At 38.1% G+C, this 20,173-nt stretch overlaps 2 non-coding genes across 2 annotated transcripts; one reads left to right on the top strand and one right to left on the bottom strand.

Moving 5' to 3' along the window:
- Positions 1–3,776: 3,776 nt before the first annotated feature.
- Positions 3,777–3,883, top strand: LOC112420617 (small nucleolar RNA R71). The gene has a single exon (XR_003010790.1). It is a non-coding gene; the product is annotated as a small nucleolar RNA R71 (small nucleolar RNA).
- Positions 3,884–10,593: 6,710 nt separating this feature from the next.
- LOC120579777 (small nucleolar RNA R71) lies at positions 10,594–10,700 on the bottom strand. The gene has a single exon (XR_005645522.1). It is a non-coding gene; the product is annotated as a small nucleolar RNA R71 (small nucleolar RNA).
- Between the last annotated feature and the right edge of the window lie 9,473 nt (positions 10,701–20,173).

The following is a 20,173-nucleotide window of genomic DNA, read 5'->3' as shown; positions in this document are numbered from 1 at the left end:
AAAGTTCAAGGGAGTTTGGAAACACTACGACTAAAGACACTTTATTAGGCTCCCCCCACACTTAGGAGAAGCATTGCCCTCAATGATTCAAGAGAAAAGAAAAATAAAAGAGAAGTAGAGGTAGAAGAAGAAGAAGCAGAAGAAGAAGGAGAAGGATAAGAAGGGAAGAGTGGAAGAGGAAAGCTCACATTTTTATCATTGAGGTCCATATGGAGGACCTTGGAGGTGAAAGTGGTGCATCATGTTCCGAAGCATTTGGTTATTTTCTTCGGATATGCGGTTGCCCCTTTGGACATCATGCCTTATGCTCAAGAGTTCAACACCTTGCCTTTGTTGCTTGGTGTTTATTCTTTCAACCTCGGTAGTCATCCATGCCCATCTTGCATCCTCATTTGTTTCATCTTCATTAGGGTCATGGTATGCCTCATCATGGTGCAGTTGTGCACCTTCCTCTTCCTGATGCAAGTGTGCATCCTCTGTTTCTTCATTAGGCTGCTCTATGTGCACCTGTGGGTCATCAGCAACATACAACAAATTTGCTTCCACCTCGGTGTTAGTTCGAGATGGGTTAGGCAATAAAATCAAGATGGGCACATTGAGTTGGAGTGTATAGACAAAGGGGACTCGAGTTTTGATGAAATTCATAGAGATGAGAGTTTCTATGTTTAGTCTATTGTTACCCTCGATCTTGTTTATCCCTAGGTCTTCACTCACACCGAATCGCCCAGCTATGTATGTTATGATACCACCAACTACTATTTCTCCCCTACTATCGGACCTATTTCCTATAAGGGAAAGGTAGTCAAGCAAGTAAAAACAAGTGTTAATGGGTTGGTTGTGCAGCATAGCCCAAAGCATGAAGAGTTCATCATTCCTAGTGTTCCCTAATTCTTTCCGTCCCCTAATGGTACAAGCTATAACCCTTTGAAGGTACCTAAGTACGGGGTTGTGAATGTTGCTAGCTTTGTTGGCACGTGTGTTAAATTGGTCAAGACCGGTGATTTGCTCCCAAAAGGCGGCGGGTTGATAGTTAACCGGTTTTAAATTTTGATCCCAAGAGTCGTGGATGAACCCCGCATTTGCGGAGCCCATCTCATCACAGAAGTGCTGAAGAGACATCTCATAATCAATATTCAAAAGCCGGAAAGAAACTCTATGGTTGGGGTTATCAAAGTTCAACCTATCTTTTGTAAAAACAATAGAACTTAAAAATTCATAGGTGAAGTTTTCATACCCTCGCATAGGTTTCAACATATCAACCCATCCTAGCCTTTCTAGCAAATTTAACACATTATCTTTAATACCTAGCTTATTCATATCATGGTTATCAGGGTACCTGTAAGGTTGTAGAGGTTTAGAGATTAGAAGTTTGTACCTATCCCTTTGCTTGTTGTCCCGGAAGACGATGCCATGATTTTTGGCTTGTGCTTTCTTCTTTGGGGGAGGTCCTCCGGATGAGCTTGCAACTTCCTTTCCACTTCTCTTTGAAGTCATTGCCTTGACCTTGCCTTTGGTGTGGTGGTTTGGGTAAGGGTTGTTTTGGTGGAAAAAGGTTGGATTAGTGTTGTGGTGAAGGTTTAAGTGAGTTTTGGGGGTTGGGTTATGAGATTGGTGAAGAATTTTAGGTTTTTGGGTTAGGTTTAGGAGGGTTACGAATTTGGGGATGTTGTTTGAATGGATGAATTTGGTTTTTGAATGGTGGGTTATGATTGGAATGGTGTTTGTGATTGATTGGGTGGAGAGAATTTGTGAATGGGTGTGATTTGGGGGTAGTTGTGAAGGTTTGTAGTTGTATGGTTATGGAGGTTTGAGAGAGAAGGTGTGAAGTAGAGAGAAGTTTGTGTTGGAGAGTGAGGGAAGAAGAAGTCCAAAAGGTAGGGTTATATTTACCTGTGGTCGGGCACGGCCGTGCCAACATTCTGGACCTTGGCCATTTGTTTGGTCTATGAGGGTCTGGCACGGCCGTGCCAGTGTGAGCACGGGCCGTGCCAAGGTTCTGGAAGGCTAGGCTTCAAAATTTTCTGTTTTCTTGAATTTTTCTCGGACAATAACCTACAAAATAATTAAAAGAAACAAAAAACAAAAGCAGTTAAATGCGTGGGTTGCCTCCCACGAAGCGCTCGTTTATTGTCATTAGCTTGACGTTAGGAAAGTGTCCTTAGAAAGGATCAAAGAGGTCATATTGTGTAGTTGACGCCAGAAAGCATTCTTTCACATTATGTACTTCAATCATGTTACAAGAATAAAGAGCGGGACCTTTCATAACATTTTCCAGCTCGAACCCAATCATTGCATCACTTGCTTGAAAAACTATCCTTCCACTCTGAACGTCTATTATAGCACCTGCAGTAGCTAGGAAGGGTCGTCCTAAGATTATCGGGACATCAAGGTCCTCTTCTATGTCGACCACTACAAAATCAGTCGAGATATATATCCCTTCTATTTTAACGGGTATGTCCTCGATGTAGCCAGCTAGGGGGATAGTAGAACGGTCTGCTAGTTTTAAGATCATCTCAGTTGGTTTAAGCTCTCCTATTCCCATCCTTTTAAAGAGGGATAAAGGCAACAAGCTTACACTAGCTCCTGAGTCACACAAGGCCTTGTCAACGGTTTCTTTTCCTATCACACAAGGGATGGCAAAACTACCTGGATCTCTAAGCTTTTGGGGTTGCTTCTTGATGATTGCACTACTTTCCCTAGTTAAAGCTACTGTCTCCTTATGATCTATAGCCTTTTTCTTTGAAAAAATTTCTTTTAAAAATTTGGCGTATAGAGGCATACGAGATAGGGCTTCAACAAAGGGGATCTTAATGCAAATCTTTTTAAGTATGTTTAAGAATTTAGCAAACTGGGCCTCCAAGTTGAGCTTAGTGAGCCTTAATGAATTAAGAGTCTTGTTCTTATCAAGTGGTGTTTTTATCGCATCCTTCTCACCTAAAAGCTTAACACTCTCTCCCTTGACACCTTTGGCTTTGGTAATGGTCTCTTCTAACTTATTGCCCCCAAGAGAAATGGCATTGACATGGGCTTTGGGGTTTGTTTCAGTTTGACCAGGAAAGACTCCTGGTGTTTGAGAAGAGATGGCCACTTGTTGGGCCACTTGGGAGATTTAGGTCTCAAGCATTTTGGTGTGTGTGGCGATGGAATCAACCTTGGTATTGAGCTTGGAGAGAGAGTCGTTCAGAGATCCTGTTTGGTTTTTTAACTCCTGAAGTTGTTTATTTTGATTCATCATGCAATTTTCCAACAGTATTTCCAAACTAGATTTCTGAGCTACTCTCTGGTTGTTTGTATAGCCAGGTGGTGCTGTTTGCCCATAGGAACCTTGAGGATTTTTGTAAAAATTTTGATTTGGCCTCATTCCTTGGTTGTATTGAGCGTAATTCAGTTGCTCAATGTTGGCAGCACTACCTAACTGACAATCAACACCTATATGACCAGTTATACCACAGATTTCACAAGGAGGGGATGCAGAAGAAGGTGGGACAGCATTAACATTAAGTTTTTCAATTTTTTGTGTTAATGCCTCAACCTTAGCAGCAAGGTGGTTATATTCAGAGACTTCGTGTATACCTGCCTCTTTCTTAGAGGGAGTAGGAGTGGTGACAGCTCTTTCGTTGGTCCATTGGTAGTGATTCTGAGCCATGTCCTCAATCAAAGCATAAGCCTCCGTGTAGTTTTTGTTCATTAGAGCTCCACCTGCAGCTGCATCGACAAACATCTTAGTGGTATATGACAAGCCATTATAAAACGTGTGGACTATAAGCCACTTCTCTAGGCCATGGTGGGGACAAAGTCTAAGCATATCCTTGAAACGCTCCCACGCCTCATAGAGAGACTCCCCATCTTTTTGATTGAATCGCGTAATTTGGTCTATAAGCTTAGCTGTTTTGGATGGGGGGAAAAATCGGGAGAGGAATGCTCGCCTCATATCGTCCCATGAAGTAATGGAACCGACTTCTAGGGAATGGAACCAAGCGCTAGCTCTATCCCTTAAGGAAAAGGGAAAGAGGTGAAGTCTTACGGCTTCTTGGTTCTCTTTTATGGTGCCACTGAGTCTAAGGAAGGAAGAAATATGGAGATTTGGATCCTCAGTGGGTGATCCAGAAAACTGGTTTTGCTGCACTAAATTGAGTAGTGCAGGCTTGATCTCGAAGTTATTACCCGCAACCGTTGGGTACACGATAATAGCTTGTGGCTCTTCCGTTGAAGGAGTAGCATACTCTTTGAGAGTACGTTCAGCCATAGCGGTATTATTTTGTGCCTCTCTCTTTTTCTTATGCAAAAATCTTTCGATCTCAGGAATAAATTCTCCGAGACTTTTACTTCTTCGCATAAGAAACCGAGAACCCAAGAAGTTAGTGGTAAAAACAAAAAGAAAGAAAAGTAGAAGAGAAGAGGAAGAGAAAAGAGAAGAGAGTTCTAATCACAAAGAAAGAATTAATTAAATTAGTTTACTCCCCGGCAGCGGCGCCAAAAACTTGATGAGATAAAACCGCAAGTGCACGGTCTTACCGAAGTAGTATAAAAGAGTATCGTTCCGACAGGGAGTAGTTCAATTTAATTAACCTTTAGAGATGATTAGAAGAGAGAAGAGATTGTAGATTGGGGGTTTTTAAACGGTTGAAAGTAATATAATAAAAGAGCCTTGGGATCGTTGGTTTCATCTAAATAACAAGTCCTTCTCAAACCGAAACCATAAGCTTATAATGTTATGTTAGACCTAATTTCTCAAGACAGTTTCTCTTAAGTTCTTCTAGCAACCAAGCCTATTTCGCTGACTTGATTACTATTGGATTTTGGTTCCTCTAACAACCAAGCCTATTTCGCTGACTTGATTGTTATTAGTTCCCTTGAAGATCGAAACTATATGTCTCAAAGATTGCAAAGCCTATTTCGCTGACTTTGCAATCCTTGTCTGAATTCACTTGCTCGAATATCAAAGCTCCACTTTCGTTTTATGAATTGATATTTGGAATAATGGACGAACAATTATCAAACCCTCCACTTTCGTTTCCACAGTTTGTTAAGACGGTGAATTCAGATAAGAAACTAGGGTTACATAAGATTAAGGCTTAGGGCTTGGTTTGATTAGGATTATGTCATTTAGACTTATCCAACAATCCCAAGACAAGAAGAAGTCTACTCACTCATGTTCATCGTAGACATGGGGGAGAAGAGAGAAAGCATGTAAGTAAAAGACAGGAAAATAAAGGAAAGGAAAAGAACTTTATTGAAAAGCAATTGTCACTTATTGTATTCCAAGTAAAGATGAATATTTAGTGATGGCTAGCTACTCTATTTATAGTACACAATTGACTTAAAATCTAAGCAAGTATATTCCTAGAATATTCCTCGGTAGATTGTGCGCCAAAATAGAATAGCTTGGAGTCAAAGCAAAAGCAGCAAAAGGCATCTGGAGGGTGGCACGGCCGTGCCAAGGCTAGCACGGGCCGTGCCAAGCTTCTGACTTGTGGGAGATATATTTTGTTTCCCAATCTTCATATTTTTGTGTCCAATCTGCTCCAAATCCCTTTCTTTTGCTCCAAGACTCTCTCCATCCAATATTCTTCCCTGAAATATAATAAATTGCATTTTAAAGTAAACTATTCTAAAAAGGAAATAATACTAATATAAAACTAAATAAAATCTAAATAAAACTAAACTAAAAAGCATATTAAAATAACATATAAATGACTCATCATCGTTCTAATGTGGATTTTTCGTTCCTATTTAAATGTTGTTTTGGTATTTTAAGAGTATTATTTGTCAATTATACCCTTTATCAATTAATCTTCTTTTTCCATAAAACTTATTAATGTTTTATATTTGCAATCAAAAGTTTGTTTTTTTAAAAACAAAGTTTGTTTCTTGTTATCTTAAAATTCAAACAAAATTTTGTTACCTATAATAATGGTTTCATGAATAGTTAAAATTCTTAAAATAAGATGAGTAGTAATTGTTAAAAATATCATGTGCAAAGTAAAAGAACAAATTAGTGAGAAAAATAAAATAAAAGACTCCATGAATGTTCAAAAGGAAAAAAAAGTGTAAGACTCATTCGAACGACTGATGGGAGGTGAAGAGGGAGAAATGAGATGAAGACCCTTTTAACATGACATAATAACAATATTTAAAAAATTGGCAATTGTTTGTTATGAGAGTGTGCGAAAAATATTAAAAATATTATTTATAGGAGTATTATATAGTACATTTTATTTTTAAAAAAATGTAACTTTTAATACAGGCCTGGTCGGGCTCGGGTAGTACTTTTCAAGGAATTCTGCTCTTCTCCCAACAAGTTTTGTTCCCACCTAACTAAAATGCCCAAATACCTCTGTGTGAGTTAACATACGCAGCGTGATTTAAGTCACGCGAGTACAAAACACTGTGTAAGTTAACTCGTGCTGCAATTAAGACCTGCGTGAGCCAACTCACGCCAAGTTTGTGGAGCAAGCCAGAATTGACAAAGACCTTTATTTCCCCTAATTTTTTCATTCCTTCATTCATTTAGTCAATTGCATACATTTTTCATCATTCATTCAAGCATTCATTCAATCAAGCGTGAATTCGAATAATAATTGCGTATTAAACAAATTCGAATAACGTATTAAATAAAGATTAATTAAACTCAGTGTGAATTCGAATAAAAATTGCGTATTGAATAAATTCGAATAAAGACTAGTTAAATTTAACGTGAATTCAAATAAAAATTGTGTATTGAATAAATTCAAATAAAGTTGTGTATTGAATAAATTCGAATAAAAGTTACATTACATTACATTCGGAAGAGCCTTCCAACTAAAAGAATTATTTTACCTCTAAATGGGGTAAATTCAAACTTGCTAAACAACTTCTCTCAAGTATTCACCCGAAAGTTTTATTGTTCTATACAAAAGATTAAATTCTTGTTAGTTTGGTTTAGATGATGGTATTGAAGTGTCAAAAGAATGAGGTGCATTCCTTGACACTTCAATACGATCATCAAAACCAAACTAACTAGAACTTAATCTTTTGAAAGGAACATTAGAACTGTCGGGTGAATGCTTGAGAACTGTCGCTTAATAAGTTTGAATTACCTCATTTCAGAGTAAGACAATTGTTGTAGTTGGAAGGTGAATTCCCTACCGAATTACGATCTTCCAGCAAAATCAAAATATTGATAATATCTTCAGTTGATCTCAGTAGTATTACACAAATATTGATCCACTGGACATTGTTGTTCATTAATTCCACCCAACTGAATGATATTCTCCCATCGTCGAGTGTTGGACGTTTATACCGAACGTATTCCACCCTCCTTGTGTCTATGGGGTTGACTACTTTCTTGAATCCATTCAGTTGATCCTTGATACCTCTAAATGTGACACGAAGGTGTCGAACCTTCAACCTCTGAGGTTCTCCACCGTTGAATTATGCTTGAACGTCGAACATATTGGCCATTGATTCATATCTACACAATAAGAAATTAAAAACAATCAATGAAAAACTCATTCAAACATTTCATCAAATAGTTGAAGTGCAAATTATACATAAACCCTATAACTCATAACTACAACATAAACATGCGAACATCTTAACAATTAAGCAATATAATTCATTTACATGTAACATCGTATACTTTCTTGCAAAAAAAAATTCAAAATTTAAACAAATCCTAAATCTAAATTATCTAAAACTCAAAACTACAACATAAACATGCAAACATCTAAACTTTTGACAGCTCTAGTTTTATCCCACTGGGTTTTCCTGATAAAGTTTTTAATGAGGCAGATTATGACACAAAAGTATGTTGTACTCTTTTTCCTTCACTAGAATTTTTCCCCATTGGGTTTTTCTCTAGTAAGGTTTTAATGAGACATATCCTTGACGAACATCCAAGGGGGAGTGTTATGATTATATCAATTAGTGGATGTCCATCCATTACCCCTCCACATACTTGTAACTCCCACTAGTGAGTGGATTGTAATGTGATCAATTATTTGCCTATATATGTCTTATAAATAGGACATACATTACAATCTAATGACACACTTGTAAAGTAATGCAATATACTCTCATGTTCTCTCTTTATTTCTTTTTCATTATTCTTATATACTTTACAATCTCTTGCAATACTTTGGATAAATTTCATAACTGGTATATCTTAATTGTTTTGAAATTCTAGCACACTTGTTTTAATACGTTCTGTTTGATGTTTTAGCGTTTTCAATGCTACGATTAATGTTTCAACATCACGCGATAAACAGAAATAAAAACAAGAAAATAAATAACATGAAAGTAAAGAACACAATGAGTTTGATGACCCAGTTCGGTGACAAACACACCTACTCTGGGGGCTACCAAGCCAGGAAGGAAATTCACTAGTGTAGTCCTTATTCAATAGCTCTCAGTAAACTCCTCGTTTACACTATATGATCTAGGACCTACCCGTATAGACTTCAAACTAGGAACTCCTAGATATGAGATCCCATCACACTATCCTAATGGTCAATCACAGCTCCTGTCACCTATCAGACCTAAACCAAAACAAAGATAGAAGTTACCTTCCAACACAAACAATTAACACTGTGTTTCACAACTTTGGTGTAGTACAAAGGAGTAATCAATACTCACACACAGTCCTAACAAGTATCACAGGCGATACAAGCAAGAACACACAGTAGATTCTAAACTTGCATCACAAACGATACAAGAGCAGAATACATGAAGACTCAAACCCTAAAAATCTAAACTTTTTAGTATGACGGCTTGAATGAACAATTAGTTCTTGAAGTCTTCTGATGAGTCATTTATTGACTATTTTAATATGCTTTTTAGTTTAGTTTTATTTAGATTTTATTTGATTTTATATTAGTATTATTTCCTTTTTAGGATAGTTTACTTTAAATTGCATTTTATTATATTTCAGGAAAAAATATTCGATGGATTGAATCTTGGAGCAAAAGAAAGGGACTTGGAGCCGATTGGATGCAAAAAATATGAAGATTGAGAGACAAAAATATGTCTCCCACAAGTCAGAAGCTTGGCACGGCCCGTGCTAGCCTTGGCACGGCCGTGCCACCCACTAGGGTGCCTTTTGCTGCTTTTGCTTAGATTTTAAGCTACTCTATTTTTAGCCCAAATGTAATAGCTTAGATTTTAAGTCGATCGAATGCTATAAATAGAGTAGCCATCCATCACAAATATTCATCTTTACTGGGAATACAATAAGTGACAATTGCTTTTCTAATTAAAGTTCTTTTCTTTTCCTTTACTTTCTTGTCATTTACTTTTATGCTTTCTCTCTTCTCCCCCATGTCTACGATGAACATGAGTGAGTAGACTTCTCCTTGTCTTCGGATTGTTGGATAAGTCTAAATGACATAATCCTAATCAAACCAAGCTCTAAGCATTAATCTTATGTAACCCTAACTTCTTATCTGAATTCACCGTCTTAACATGGATCAACCATTATCAAACTGTGGAAACGAAAGTGCAGGGTTTGATAATTGTTTATCCATTATTCCAAATATCAATTCATAAAATGAAAGTGGAGCTTTGATATTCGAACAAGTGAATTCAGACAAGGATTGCAAAGTCAGAGAAATAGGCTTTACAATCTTTGAGACATATAGTTTCGATCTTCAAGGGAACTAATAACAATCAAGTCAGCGAAATTGGCTTGGTTGTTAGAGGAACCAAAATCTAATAGTAATCAAGTCAGCGAAATAGGCTCGGTTGCTAGAGGAACATAAGAGAAACTGTCTTGAGAAATTAGGTCTAACATAACATTATAAGCTTATAGTTTTGGTTTGAGAAGGACTTGTCATTTAGAGGAAACCAACGATCCCAAGGCTCTTTTTATTATTATTATCTTTCAAACGCTTGAAAACCCCAACTTACAATTCTCTTCTCTCTTCTAACCATCTCTAAAAAGTTAATTGAATTGAACTACTCCCTGTCGGAACGATACTCTTTTATACTACTTCGGTAAGATCGTGCACTTACGGTTTTATCTCATCAAGTTTTTGGCGTCGCTGCCGGGGAGTAAACTAATTTGATTAACTCTTTCTTTGTGATTAGAACTCTCTTCTCTTCTTCTTTTCTTCTACTTCTTTCTTTTGTATTACCACTAACTTCTTGGGTTCTCGGTTTCTTATGCGAAGAAGTAAAAGTCTCGGAGAATTTATTCCTAAGATCGAAAGGTTTTTGCATAAGAAAAATAGAGAGGCACAAAATAATACTGCTATGGCTGAACGCACTCTCAAAGAGTATGCTACTCCTTCAATGAAAGAGCCACAAGCTATTATCGTGTACCCAACGGTTGCGGGTAATAACTTCGAAATCAAGCCTGCACTACTCAATTTGGTGCAACAAAATCAGTTTTCTGGATCACCCACTGAGGATCCAAATCTCCATATTTCTTCCTTCCTAAGACTCAGTGGCACCATAAAAGAGAACCAAGAAGCCGTAAGACTTCATCTCTTTCCCTTTTCCTTAAGGGATAGAGCTAGCGCTTGGTTCCATTCCCTAGAAGTCGATTCCATTACTTCATGGGACGATATGAGGCGAGCATTCCTCGCCCGATTTTTCCCCCCATCTAAAACCGCTAAGCTTAGAGACCAAATCACGCGTTTCAATCAAAAAGATGGGGAATCTCTCTATGAGGAGTGGGAGCGTTTCAAGGAAATGCTTAGACTTTGTCCCCACCATGGCCTAGAGAAGTGGCTTATAGTCTACACGTTTTATAATGGCTTGTCTTATACCACTAAGATGTTTGTTGATGCAGCTGCAGGTGGAGCTCTTATGAACAAAAACTACACGGAGGCTTATGCTTTGATTGAAGACATGGCTTAGAATCACTACCAATGGACCAACAAGAGAGCCGTCACCACTCCTACTCCCTCTAAGAAAGAGGCAGGTATATATGAAGTCTCTGAATATAACCACCTTGCTGCTAAGGATGAGGCATTAACCCAAAAGATTGAAAAACTTAATGTTAATGCTGTTACACCTTCTTCTGCATCCCCTCCTTGTGAAATCTGTGGTATATCCGGTCATATAGGTGTTGATTGTCAGTTAGGTAGTGCTGCCAATATTGAGCAACTGAATTACGCTCAATATAACCAAGGAACAAGACCAAATCAAAATTTTTACAAAAATCTGCAAGGTTCCAATGGACAAGCAGCACCACCTGGCTACACAAACAACCAGAGAGTGGCTCAGAAATCTAGTCTGGAAATTATGTTGGAGAACTGCATGATGAACCAAAATAAAAATCTTCAAGAATTGAAAAACCAAACAGGATTTCTAAACGACTCTCTCTCCAAACTCAATACCAAGGTTGATTCTATCGCCACACACACCAAAATGCTTGAGACCCAAATCTCCCAAGTGGCCACCTCTTCTCAAACACCAGGAGTCTTTCCTGGTCAACCTGAAACAAACCCCAAAGCCCATGTCAACGCTATTTTTCTAGGGGGTAGTAAGCTAGAAGAGACTGTTACTAAAGCCAAAAGTGTCAAGAGGGAGAGTGTTAGGTGTCTAGGTAAGAATGGTGTGATAAAAAGTGAGAAACCGCTTGATAAGAATAAAGCCCTTACACCATTAAGGCTTACTAAGCTCAACTTGGAGGCTCAATTCACTAAATTCTTTAACATAATTCGAAAGATTTGCATTAAGATCCCCTATGCTGAAGCTTTGTCTCGTATGCCTCTATACGCCAAGTTTTTAAAAGAAATTTTTTCAAAGAAAAAGGCTATAGATCATAATGAAACAATAGCTTTGACAAGGGACAATAGTGCAATCGTCAAGAAGCCACCTACAAAGCTTAGAGATCTAGGAATTTTTGCCATCCCTTGTATGATAGGGAATGAAACCTTAAACCGAGCCTTGTGTGACTTAGGAGCTAGTGTTAGTCTGTTGCCCTTACCCCTCTTTACAAGGCTGGGGTTGGGCGAGCTAAAGCCTACCGAAACAACATTGAAGTTAGCCGATCGTTCTGATATCCAACCTGTCGGATATGTCGAGGACATCCCCATTAAAATAGAAGGGATAGACATCCCAACTGATTTCATGGTGCTTGACATAGATGAGGACAATGCGTGCCCTATAATCTTAGGACGACCCTTTCTCGCCACTGCGGGTGCTATAGTAGATGTTCAAAATGGTAGGATTGTTTTTCAAGTGAGTGATGAGTTGATAGGATTTGAGTTGGAAAATTATATGAAAGGTCCCGCCCTCTATTCTTGTAATGTGATTCAAGGTCATGATGTGAAAGAACGCTCATTAGCGCCATCTACACAATATGACCTCTTTGACCCCTTCTAAGGATACTTTCTTATAACGTCAAGCTAATGACTATAAAGAAGCGCTTCGTGGGAGGCAACCCACGCATTTAATTATTTTTGTTTTGTTTTTTTTGTTTTTAAGTCTTTTGTAGGTAATTGTCCGAAGGTGATTCAAGAAAACGAGAAAAATTTTGAGGCCCCATGTCTAGAACCTTGGCACGGCCCGTGCTCACACTGGCACGGCCGTGCCAGACCTTGCTTCCCAAAAACTGACCCACAATCCAGAAAGTTGGCACGGCCCGTGCTAAGTTTGGCACGGCCGTGCCCGATCCCAGGTTCAGTTTTATCTAACTTTTCATCTTCTTCATCCCCCATTCTCAACCACTCACATCCCTCATCCTCCCATTTTTATCTAAAACCTCCATAACCACAAAACCTTACAAACTCCATATCTCCCTCAAAACCTCACCAATTCTCAAAATTTCTTCACCCCATCAACCACAATCCACATTTCAATCATAACCCTTCCATCAAAAACAACTTTCCTCCATCCCAACCAAAATTCATCAAATTCGTAGGCCCATTCAACCAACTAAGAAACCCACAAATTCTTCACCAATTCACCCAACCCAACTCCTAACACTTCCACAAACCCCAACCCTATAACCCAACCTTCACCCAAAACACAAAAGGTCAACCAAGGTTAAGGATAATGGCAACTAGGAAAGGTGGAGCAAGCTCTTCCGGAGGACCACAACCAAAGAAGAAAACGCAAGCCAAGAATCATGGCATAATCTTCAAGGACACCAAGCAAAGGGAAAGGTATAAAATTCTTCTCTCTAAACCTTTGCATCCTTGTCGATATCCAGATCCTTATACGTTGAGTGTGCTAGGACTAAGGGATAATGTGTTTAGCTTACTAGGAAATTTAGGATGGGTTGATATGCTTAGACCTATGAAAGGGTTCGAAAATTTCACTTATGAATTCCTAAGTTCTATTGAATTTACGAAGAATAAAGTGAATTTTGACAACCCCGACCATAGAGTCTCTTTCCGACTTTTGAATATGGATTATGAGATGTCTCTTGAAAATTTCTGTTTAGAGATGGACTTCGCAAATGCGGGGTTCATCCATGACTCTTGGAATCCAAATTTAAAATCGGAAAACTATGACCCCGCTCTCTTTTGGAAACGCATTACCGGGTTAAGGCAATATAATCCTCGCAACAATAAGGCTAGTAACATCCACAACCCAGTACTTAGATACCTCCAGAGAGTCATGGCTTGTACCATTTGGGGTAGAAAAGAGGTAGGAACAACTAGGACGGATGAACTTTTTATGCTTTGGGCAATGCTTAGTAACAATCCCGTTAATACTTGTTTATACCTACTTGATTACCTTTCCTCCATCGGAGCTAGACCTGATAACAGAGCTGAGATAGTAGTCGGTGGTATCATTACCTTCATCGCTAGGAAGTTTGGAGTGGGTGAGGAAGATGGGATAAACACAATTGAGGGCAACAATAGGCTTAATATTGAAACCCTTGTTGCGATGAACTTCATTAAGATTCACCCACCCATGACTTATGCACTTCAACTTCGCATACCTCTTTTATTTCTACTTCCTAACCCATCTCGGACTAACCCCGAGGTGGAGGAAAATTTGTTGTATGTTGGTGATGGATTACAGGTACATGAAGAGCATAATCAAGGTGACGAAGAAGGTGCCCACATGCACCATGAAGAGGAGCCCCATGACCATAACGACAACAATGAAAGATGGGCATGGATGCAAACCGAGGTACAAAGGATAAGCACCGAGCAACAAAGGCAAGGTGTTGAATTATCCAGGCAAAGAAATGATGTCCTACGGGGCAACCGCATATCCGAAGAAAAAAACCAAATGCTTCGGAACATGATGCAACACTTCAACCTCCAAGGCCCTCCCTATGGACCTCAATAAAAATGTGAGCTTTCCTCTTCCTCTTTTTCACCTTATCTCTTCACTCTCTATCTCACTCTTCTTCCTCTCCTTCTCTTTTATTCTTCTTTTCTCTTGAATCATTGAGGACAATGCTTCTCCTAAGTGTGGGGGGAGCCTAATAAAGTGTCTTTAGTCGTAGTGTTTCCAAACTCCCTTGAACTTTATTCTTTTGTTTTGTTTCATTGTAAAAGGCATGATTAAGCAGCTCGTTTTTATTGTTTTATTATGACATAAATTTTTTGTTGTCTCTTCAATGGTCGTTGAAAGTGATTTCTTGTGTTATAAGTATTCTTGCTATACCCACATCAATTTTTATTGTGAAATTAATTCTCCAATGAGAAAAACACCTGGTTGCAATCCTTGAGTAAGTGTATGAATAGGTATTTTAAGGAACACGTTCTAACTTTAATGGTAACCTGGACCCTTAAAAATCTTCAGAGTAAAAGTAGTATAAGTTTATGTGGGAATAATTCTAATATGATGAAATGTGTAAACCGAAATGGGGCGGAAGGATATCACCACATGTGGAGGAAAGGATACCCTCTCACTAACTTCCTAAATGTGATGATGACTTCTCAAATAAATTATGCTTGAATTAAACCCTCTAAAAAGAGGAACTTCCTAAGTGAAGTAAACAAGTTGTAGCACTACTTAGGGTGATCATAGAAACTTGGAGGAAAGGATACCCCCTTGTCGCGTCATTTTTCGGAGATCAAGGCTATTTGATTAGCTTTTGACTCACTAATTTCTTTCACGACTGAACATTTAATTTTTAAGGAAAACGGGAAAAAAGTTCAAAACACCCCATATTGAAAAGATTTAGGGTTCGGGGGTTAGTTACATAAAGGGAAGGTGTTAGCACCCTTTATGTCCGAAGTACTCTACGGAAACCTCTTGGTTTTATTTAATTTAATGTGCTACAACTTGCTTGCTTTTGAAAAAGAAGTTAATGTGATGATTAAAAGAAAAAGAAAGTCAGACCTAATTTATCTACATTTTTTTTATTGTTTGGAAGGACATGGTCCTCTGCCTACGTACCCGTGAAGGATCAAAACCTTGTAGTTCGGGGTAGAAATTGACGTTTGATTGGTTGTATGTTTTTTATTAGTTTTGAAAAAGGTTTTAAAAGGAAAAGCCAAGTGGCAAATAAGAATTTGTTTGTGTTTTTTATATTAAAAGAAAATGACTTAAAGTGGAATTAAAGTTGATTGCAATTTTGATTTATGAAAATAGAATAAAAAACAAACGATCGCTTGATTTAGGATCAAGGTTTGTTTATGAAAATGTTTTTGTTGTGATTTTTGTGTTATTTGCATGTTTTTGAATAAATGAATTAGAATATAAACTAACGGAGCAGAAAAAACTAACGGAGCAGAAAAGTAAAGCGTAGGTACCTCATGGTGGCGGTGGACCACCACGAGGACCTTTGACCTAAACTACAAAGCAGATAAGAGGCATACACACATGCACGCACACATGCACCTACGACTATTACATCAAAGCCTATTTACATTCTAAGGTCTGCGTAATAAAATAAATGACGGAAAAGTAAACATGCATGATAATAAACCTAAACTAAAAATGCATGAATGATTTTACATTAACCTAATATACATTCTAAATGAAAAATAAATATGCAATAAAAATGCAAGAGAGATTAAATACGAAGGGGCCACCGGTTCTCTTTACGATGAAACATCTTTAACTTTGGAGCGCAGCCACAACCTTCCGATTGGAATGGAACAGAACAAGCCACAACAGCCACCGGTCAATTTTGATGGATTCTCAAAGTAAAATAAGCAGCAGCGGCTAGCAATAATTCAAAGCAATTGGAAGTGGAAACAATTAGAGTATATGTATAATACGACACAGTAGTAGCAGCGGTTCACAATTGGAATTTAAAGTAAGAAAATGCATTATGCCAAAAAAAGAAGTGAGAAAGTGTATCAATATGAAACAAGGGAATTGGGTAATAAAATGGCAGCAACAATTTTAAATTGAATGAAACCGAACAGGCACAAGAATAGATAATTGGGATGGAATGAGTACATAGCAACAAAATAAAATAAAATTTAATAAGGATTGAAATCAAGTAATAGCATCTGGAATCAAATAAATCAACAGTAGCAATGGAGCATTAACAAGAATTGGAATTGAATATATGATAGAGAAACAAGGCAGCAATGGAATTAAATAAACAAGTGCATCAACAAGAAAGCAATCACGTAGCAAAACAGATTTGTAAAACGGCACCACAAGGGAATTCAATCCAAATTGTGTATATTGATACGGTGCCTCAAATCATGTACAGTGACGTAAATGCAAAATATAAAGGGAGAACTGAAAGTTGATGTTGAAAAGAAAATATCGTTTAGAACTATAAAAAAAAATACGGCAGCTAGGGTTCCTATTGAAATTGAAATAAAACTGAAAACTGAAAAAAAATTAGAGTTTTGAAAATATAATACTGTGCTTGTGAAGATTGTGTTGTTGGCTAGTGTTTTGAAATACTTGTGTCTTTTCGGCCGAGGGTTTCTGTGATGAATTTCGGCTCCTCCGTGTTGATGAATTGCAGGTGTTATTTATAGTGACATGTTTGGACTTAGGGTTTGTTAAAGATGCAGAAAAATTTGTAGCTTGGGGGAGGAAAGAAAGGGAAACGCGGACTGATGATGATGACAGACTGTTATTTTTTTTGGATTGAGACCATTTTGGGTTTTTGGATAATAACAAATAAATAAATAAAAAAATAAAAATAAAATAAATGCAGACTTGACTTTGGACTTATCTAAAATGGAATTAAAAGAAATATTGATTTTAAAAATAAGGAAAATTAAAAAAAAATAAAAATAGGATTAATTTAAAAAAATAAAAGATGGAAATAATTGATTAAAGACTTAGAGAAGAGGGTCAGACTCGTAACCAAAAATGAGGTATTTTAAAATACCTCTCTGCCGAATTTTTCATTGAAATGTCAGAGACTGATCAAGGTCAAAAGGCATATGAATGTGGACCTTAGGTAAAAAATTGGGGTATGACAGATGCCCCTATTTAAGTTTCTTCGTCCAGAGATTTGAAGATGAAATCTTTGATTCGATGGGTCGAAGAGACTTAAATACAAAAGCACACCAATTTTGACCTAAGATGTTATGAATGCTCATGATGTGATTATGAATGCAGGACGACAAAGATGACCTGACTGGAATAAGAAATGAAAGGATACCGAAATTCTTTGAGAAAGGGATCCGACTCCACTAGGGGGATGCTGTAGTTTTACTGGGGAAAAGAAAGTTGTCTACTATCTGTATGATAGATGTATGAAGACAAGAGTTGTATTACCATACTACCCGTATGATAGTTTTATGAAGGCAAGATGAAAGAAAACATTGTCCACTATCTGTAAGATAGCCGTATAAAGACAAATGAATGAGATTACCTACTACCTATATGGTAGTCGTATGAATGTAAGACATAAAAAGAGATTGTCTACTATCCGTAAGATAGTTGTATGAAGACAAAAGACATAGATTACCTACTACCTGTATGGTAGCCGTAAGAAGGTAAGATGAAAAAAGACATTGTCTACTATCCGTAAGATAGTCGTAGGAAGACAAATGACATAGATTACCTACTACCCGTATGGTAGCCGTAAGAAGGTAAGATGAAAAAAAGAGATTGTCTACTATCCGTAAGGTAGTCGTAGGAAGACAAATAAAAAATACAAAATAAAAGGGTGACCTCAAGCGGTCCGCTGGTGAACTTTGATAGTTTGAAACGAGATAAAAAGGGTAAACTCAAATGTCCGTTGGTGGACTAGTAGCTTGCAACAAGATAAAAAGGTAAACTCAAGCGTCCGTTGGTAGACTTCTCAAGCGTCTGTTGGTGGACTGGTGACTTGAAACAGGATAAAAAGCTAAAATCAAGCGTCCGTTAGTGGACTCCGCACTTGAAACAGGATAAAAAGCTAAACTCAAGCGTCCGTTGGTAGACTCAGCACTTGAAATAGGATAAAAAGCTAAACTCAAGCGTCCGTTGGTGGACTCAGCACTTGAAATAGGATAAAAAGCTAAACTCAAGCGTTCGTTGGTGGACTCGGCACTTGAAACTGACGGGTGACATCTCTAGACCAGACACACTCGGGAGGACACTTTGATGATAAGAAGGTAAATGCAAGATGTTCATTTGTGGAAACTTGCGGGTTGACAAAACGATAAGTTAAGACCGAACTGAAGAGACACGACCGAAACGAGATTCTGGATGACTGATGCAATTATGTGTGAATTGATGTTATGCATATGTTGTGTACGCATAAACGTATGAATATGTGAGAATATTGATGAATACATGATGTGTGAATGTGTAAATATACGGATATGCAACTGCTTGACTGTAAAGACTTTATGTGATAGGTGACTCGATGAAACGAGACAAGACATGTAAGATGGGAGACGGACCGACATCGTAGTACAAACACTCGACAAACTTCCTTGGAGATGATACTATTGTGAACAAATCGAGCCGTTGACGGTGTTAGAACCTGGCACAGGGTAGCAACTGATGCCTCTTGGGGGTAAAGCCCATTATTGATAAAAGTCTGGAAGAAGTCGCCATTTTTGAACCGGCACAGAGTGTCCTTCCATTAGTATGCTTCAGCAGTCATGCTTTTTTTGTTTCATTTCTTTGAAAATCCCTAACTTTTGCTTGGACCGCCCTTTCGGGTTTTCAGTCCACCGGGAATATATTCTTTTTTTTCTGCCCCTAATTTTTGTCTGGACCTCCCTTTCGGGTTTTCAGTCCATCGGGACGCTCTCTATTGCCTAAGCCGCCTTTTCAGGTTTTCAACTTAGCGAGCTTTGATTTTGTTTTGTATTTTTCGACTGTGACAGCATCTTGCTCAAAGTAGAGGTCCTCTCCATAGTGCTTAGCCATGTTTCTCTTCCGGAGTGTAACCGTTCTCGAGGCGAATGTTGATGTACGCTTCACCTACTCACGAGTTCAAAGAGAGTGTGTTTATTGTTCACACTTTTCAAAAGAGGTAAAACAAGTTTTTGTATTTTGAAATTTTTGCTTTAAGTATTGCCATAAAAAATAGAAGAAATTATGCAAATAGAATAAATGAGAGTTCCAAATAAATGGGCACATGCTCAAATTTGATGAATTGAGTGGTAACCTGCCAAGGGCATGGCTCCACGGATTTTGAAAATTTTGGAATAATGGTAAATGTAATGGGAAGGGTACATTGAACACAAATAACCGCTATTTTTCCTAACAACTTTGAATGCCCCTGTTCCGAGTCTTTGATCTCCAGATGCTTCGAATCGGAGGTCTTTTGATAGCTGGACGCCCCAAGTGGATTGTGCTTGACCGGATGCAGTTACTTTGTCTTTTGATCCTTAACTTTTGCATAGATCGCCCTTTGGGGTTTTCAATCTATCAGGATAACCATTTTTGTTCATGTCTCTAACTTTTGCCTGGACCGCCCTTTCGGGTTTTCAGTTCACCGAGACGCTCATTTTTGCCTAAGCCGCCTTTTCAGGTTTGCGACTTATCGAGCTTTTATTTTTGACAGAGTATTTCTTGACTGCACCGGCATTCATAGGAAGTGCAAGTTTTTCACCATCCATAGTTGTAAAAGTCATTGCACATGAACCTTCATAGTTAGGCGTCCACTTGCCCCTTGAGTACGATTGGAAGGGTAGTACCTTTTTGGGCACAAAGTCTCTTTCTTGAAATTTGCGGGGACGAACCTTCTTGTTGGAAGTTTGTTTCAACCTCTTTTGACATGATTGTACAAGGTCGTCATGCATTTTAAGTTTAATAAAGCTTAGACTTCGGCAGAATTCCTATTGTCGGGACTTCGACCTCCACGAGAAGCACGACCTTCATGTTATATACTTGAGGGAAGGAGGGGGATTGC

This window comes from Medicago truncatula, chromosome 3 (genome assembly GCF_003473485.1).
Source record: "Medicago truncatula cultivar Jemalong A17 chromosome 3, MtrunA17r5.0-ANR, whole genome shotgun sequence".
In the NCBI taxonomy this organism is placed as follows: Eukaryota; Viridiplantae; Streptophyta; class Magnoliopsida; order Fabales; family Fabaceae; genus Medicago; species Medicago truncatula.
This window is presented reverse-complemented; position numbering and strand designations above follow the sequence as displayed.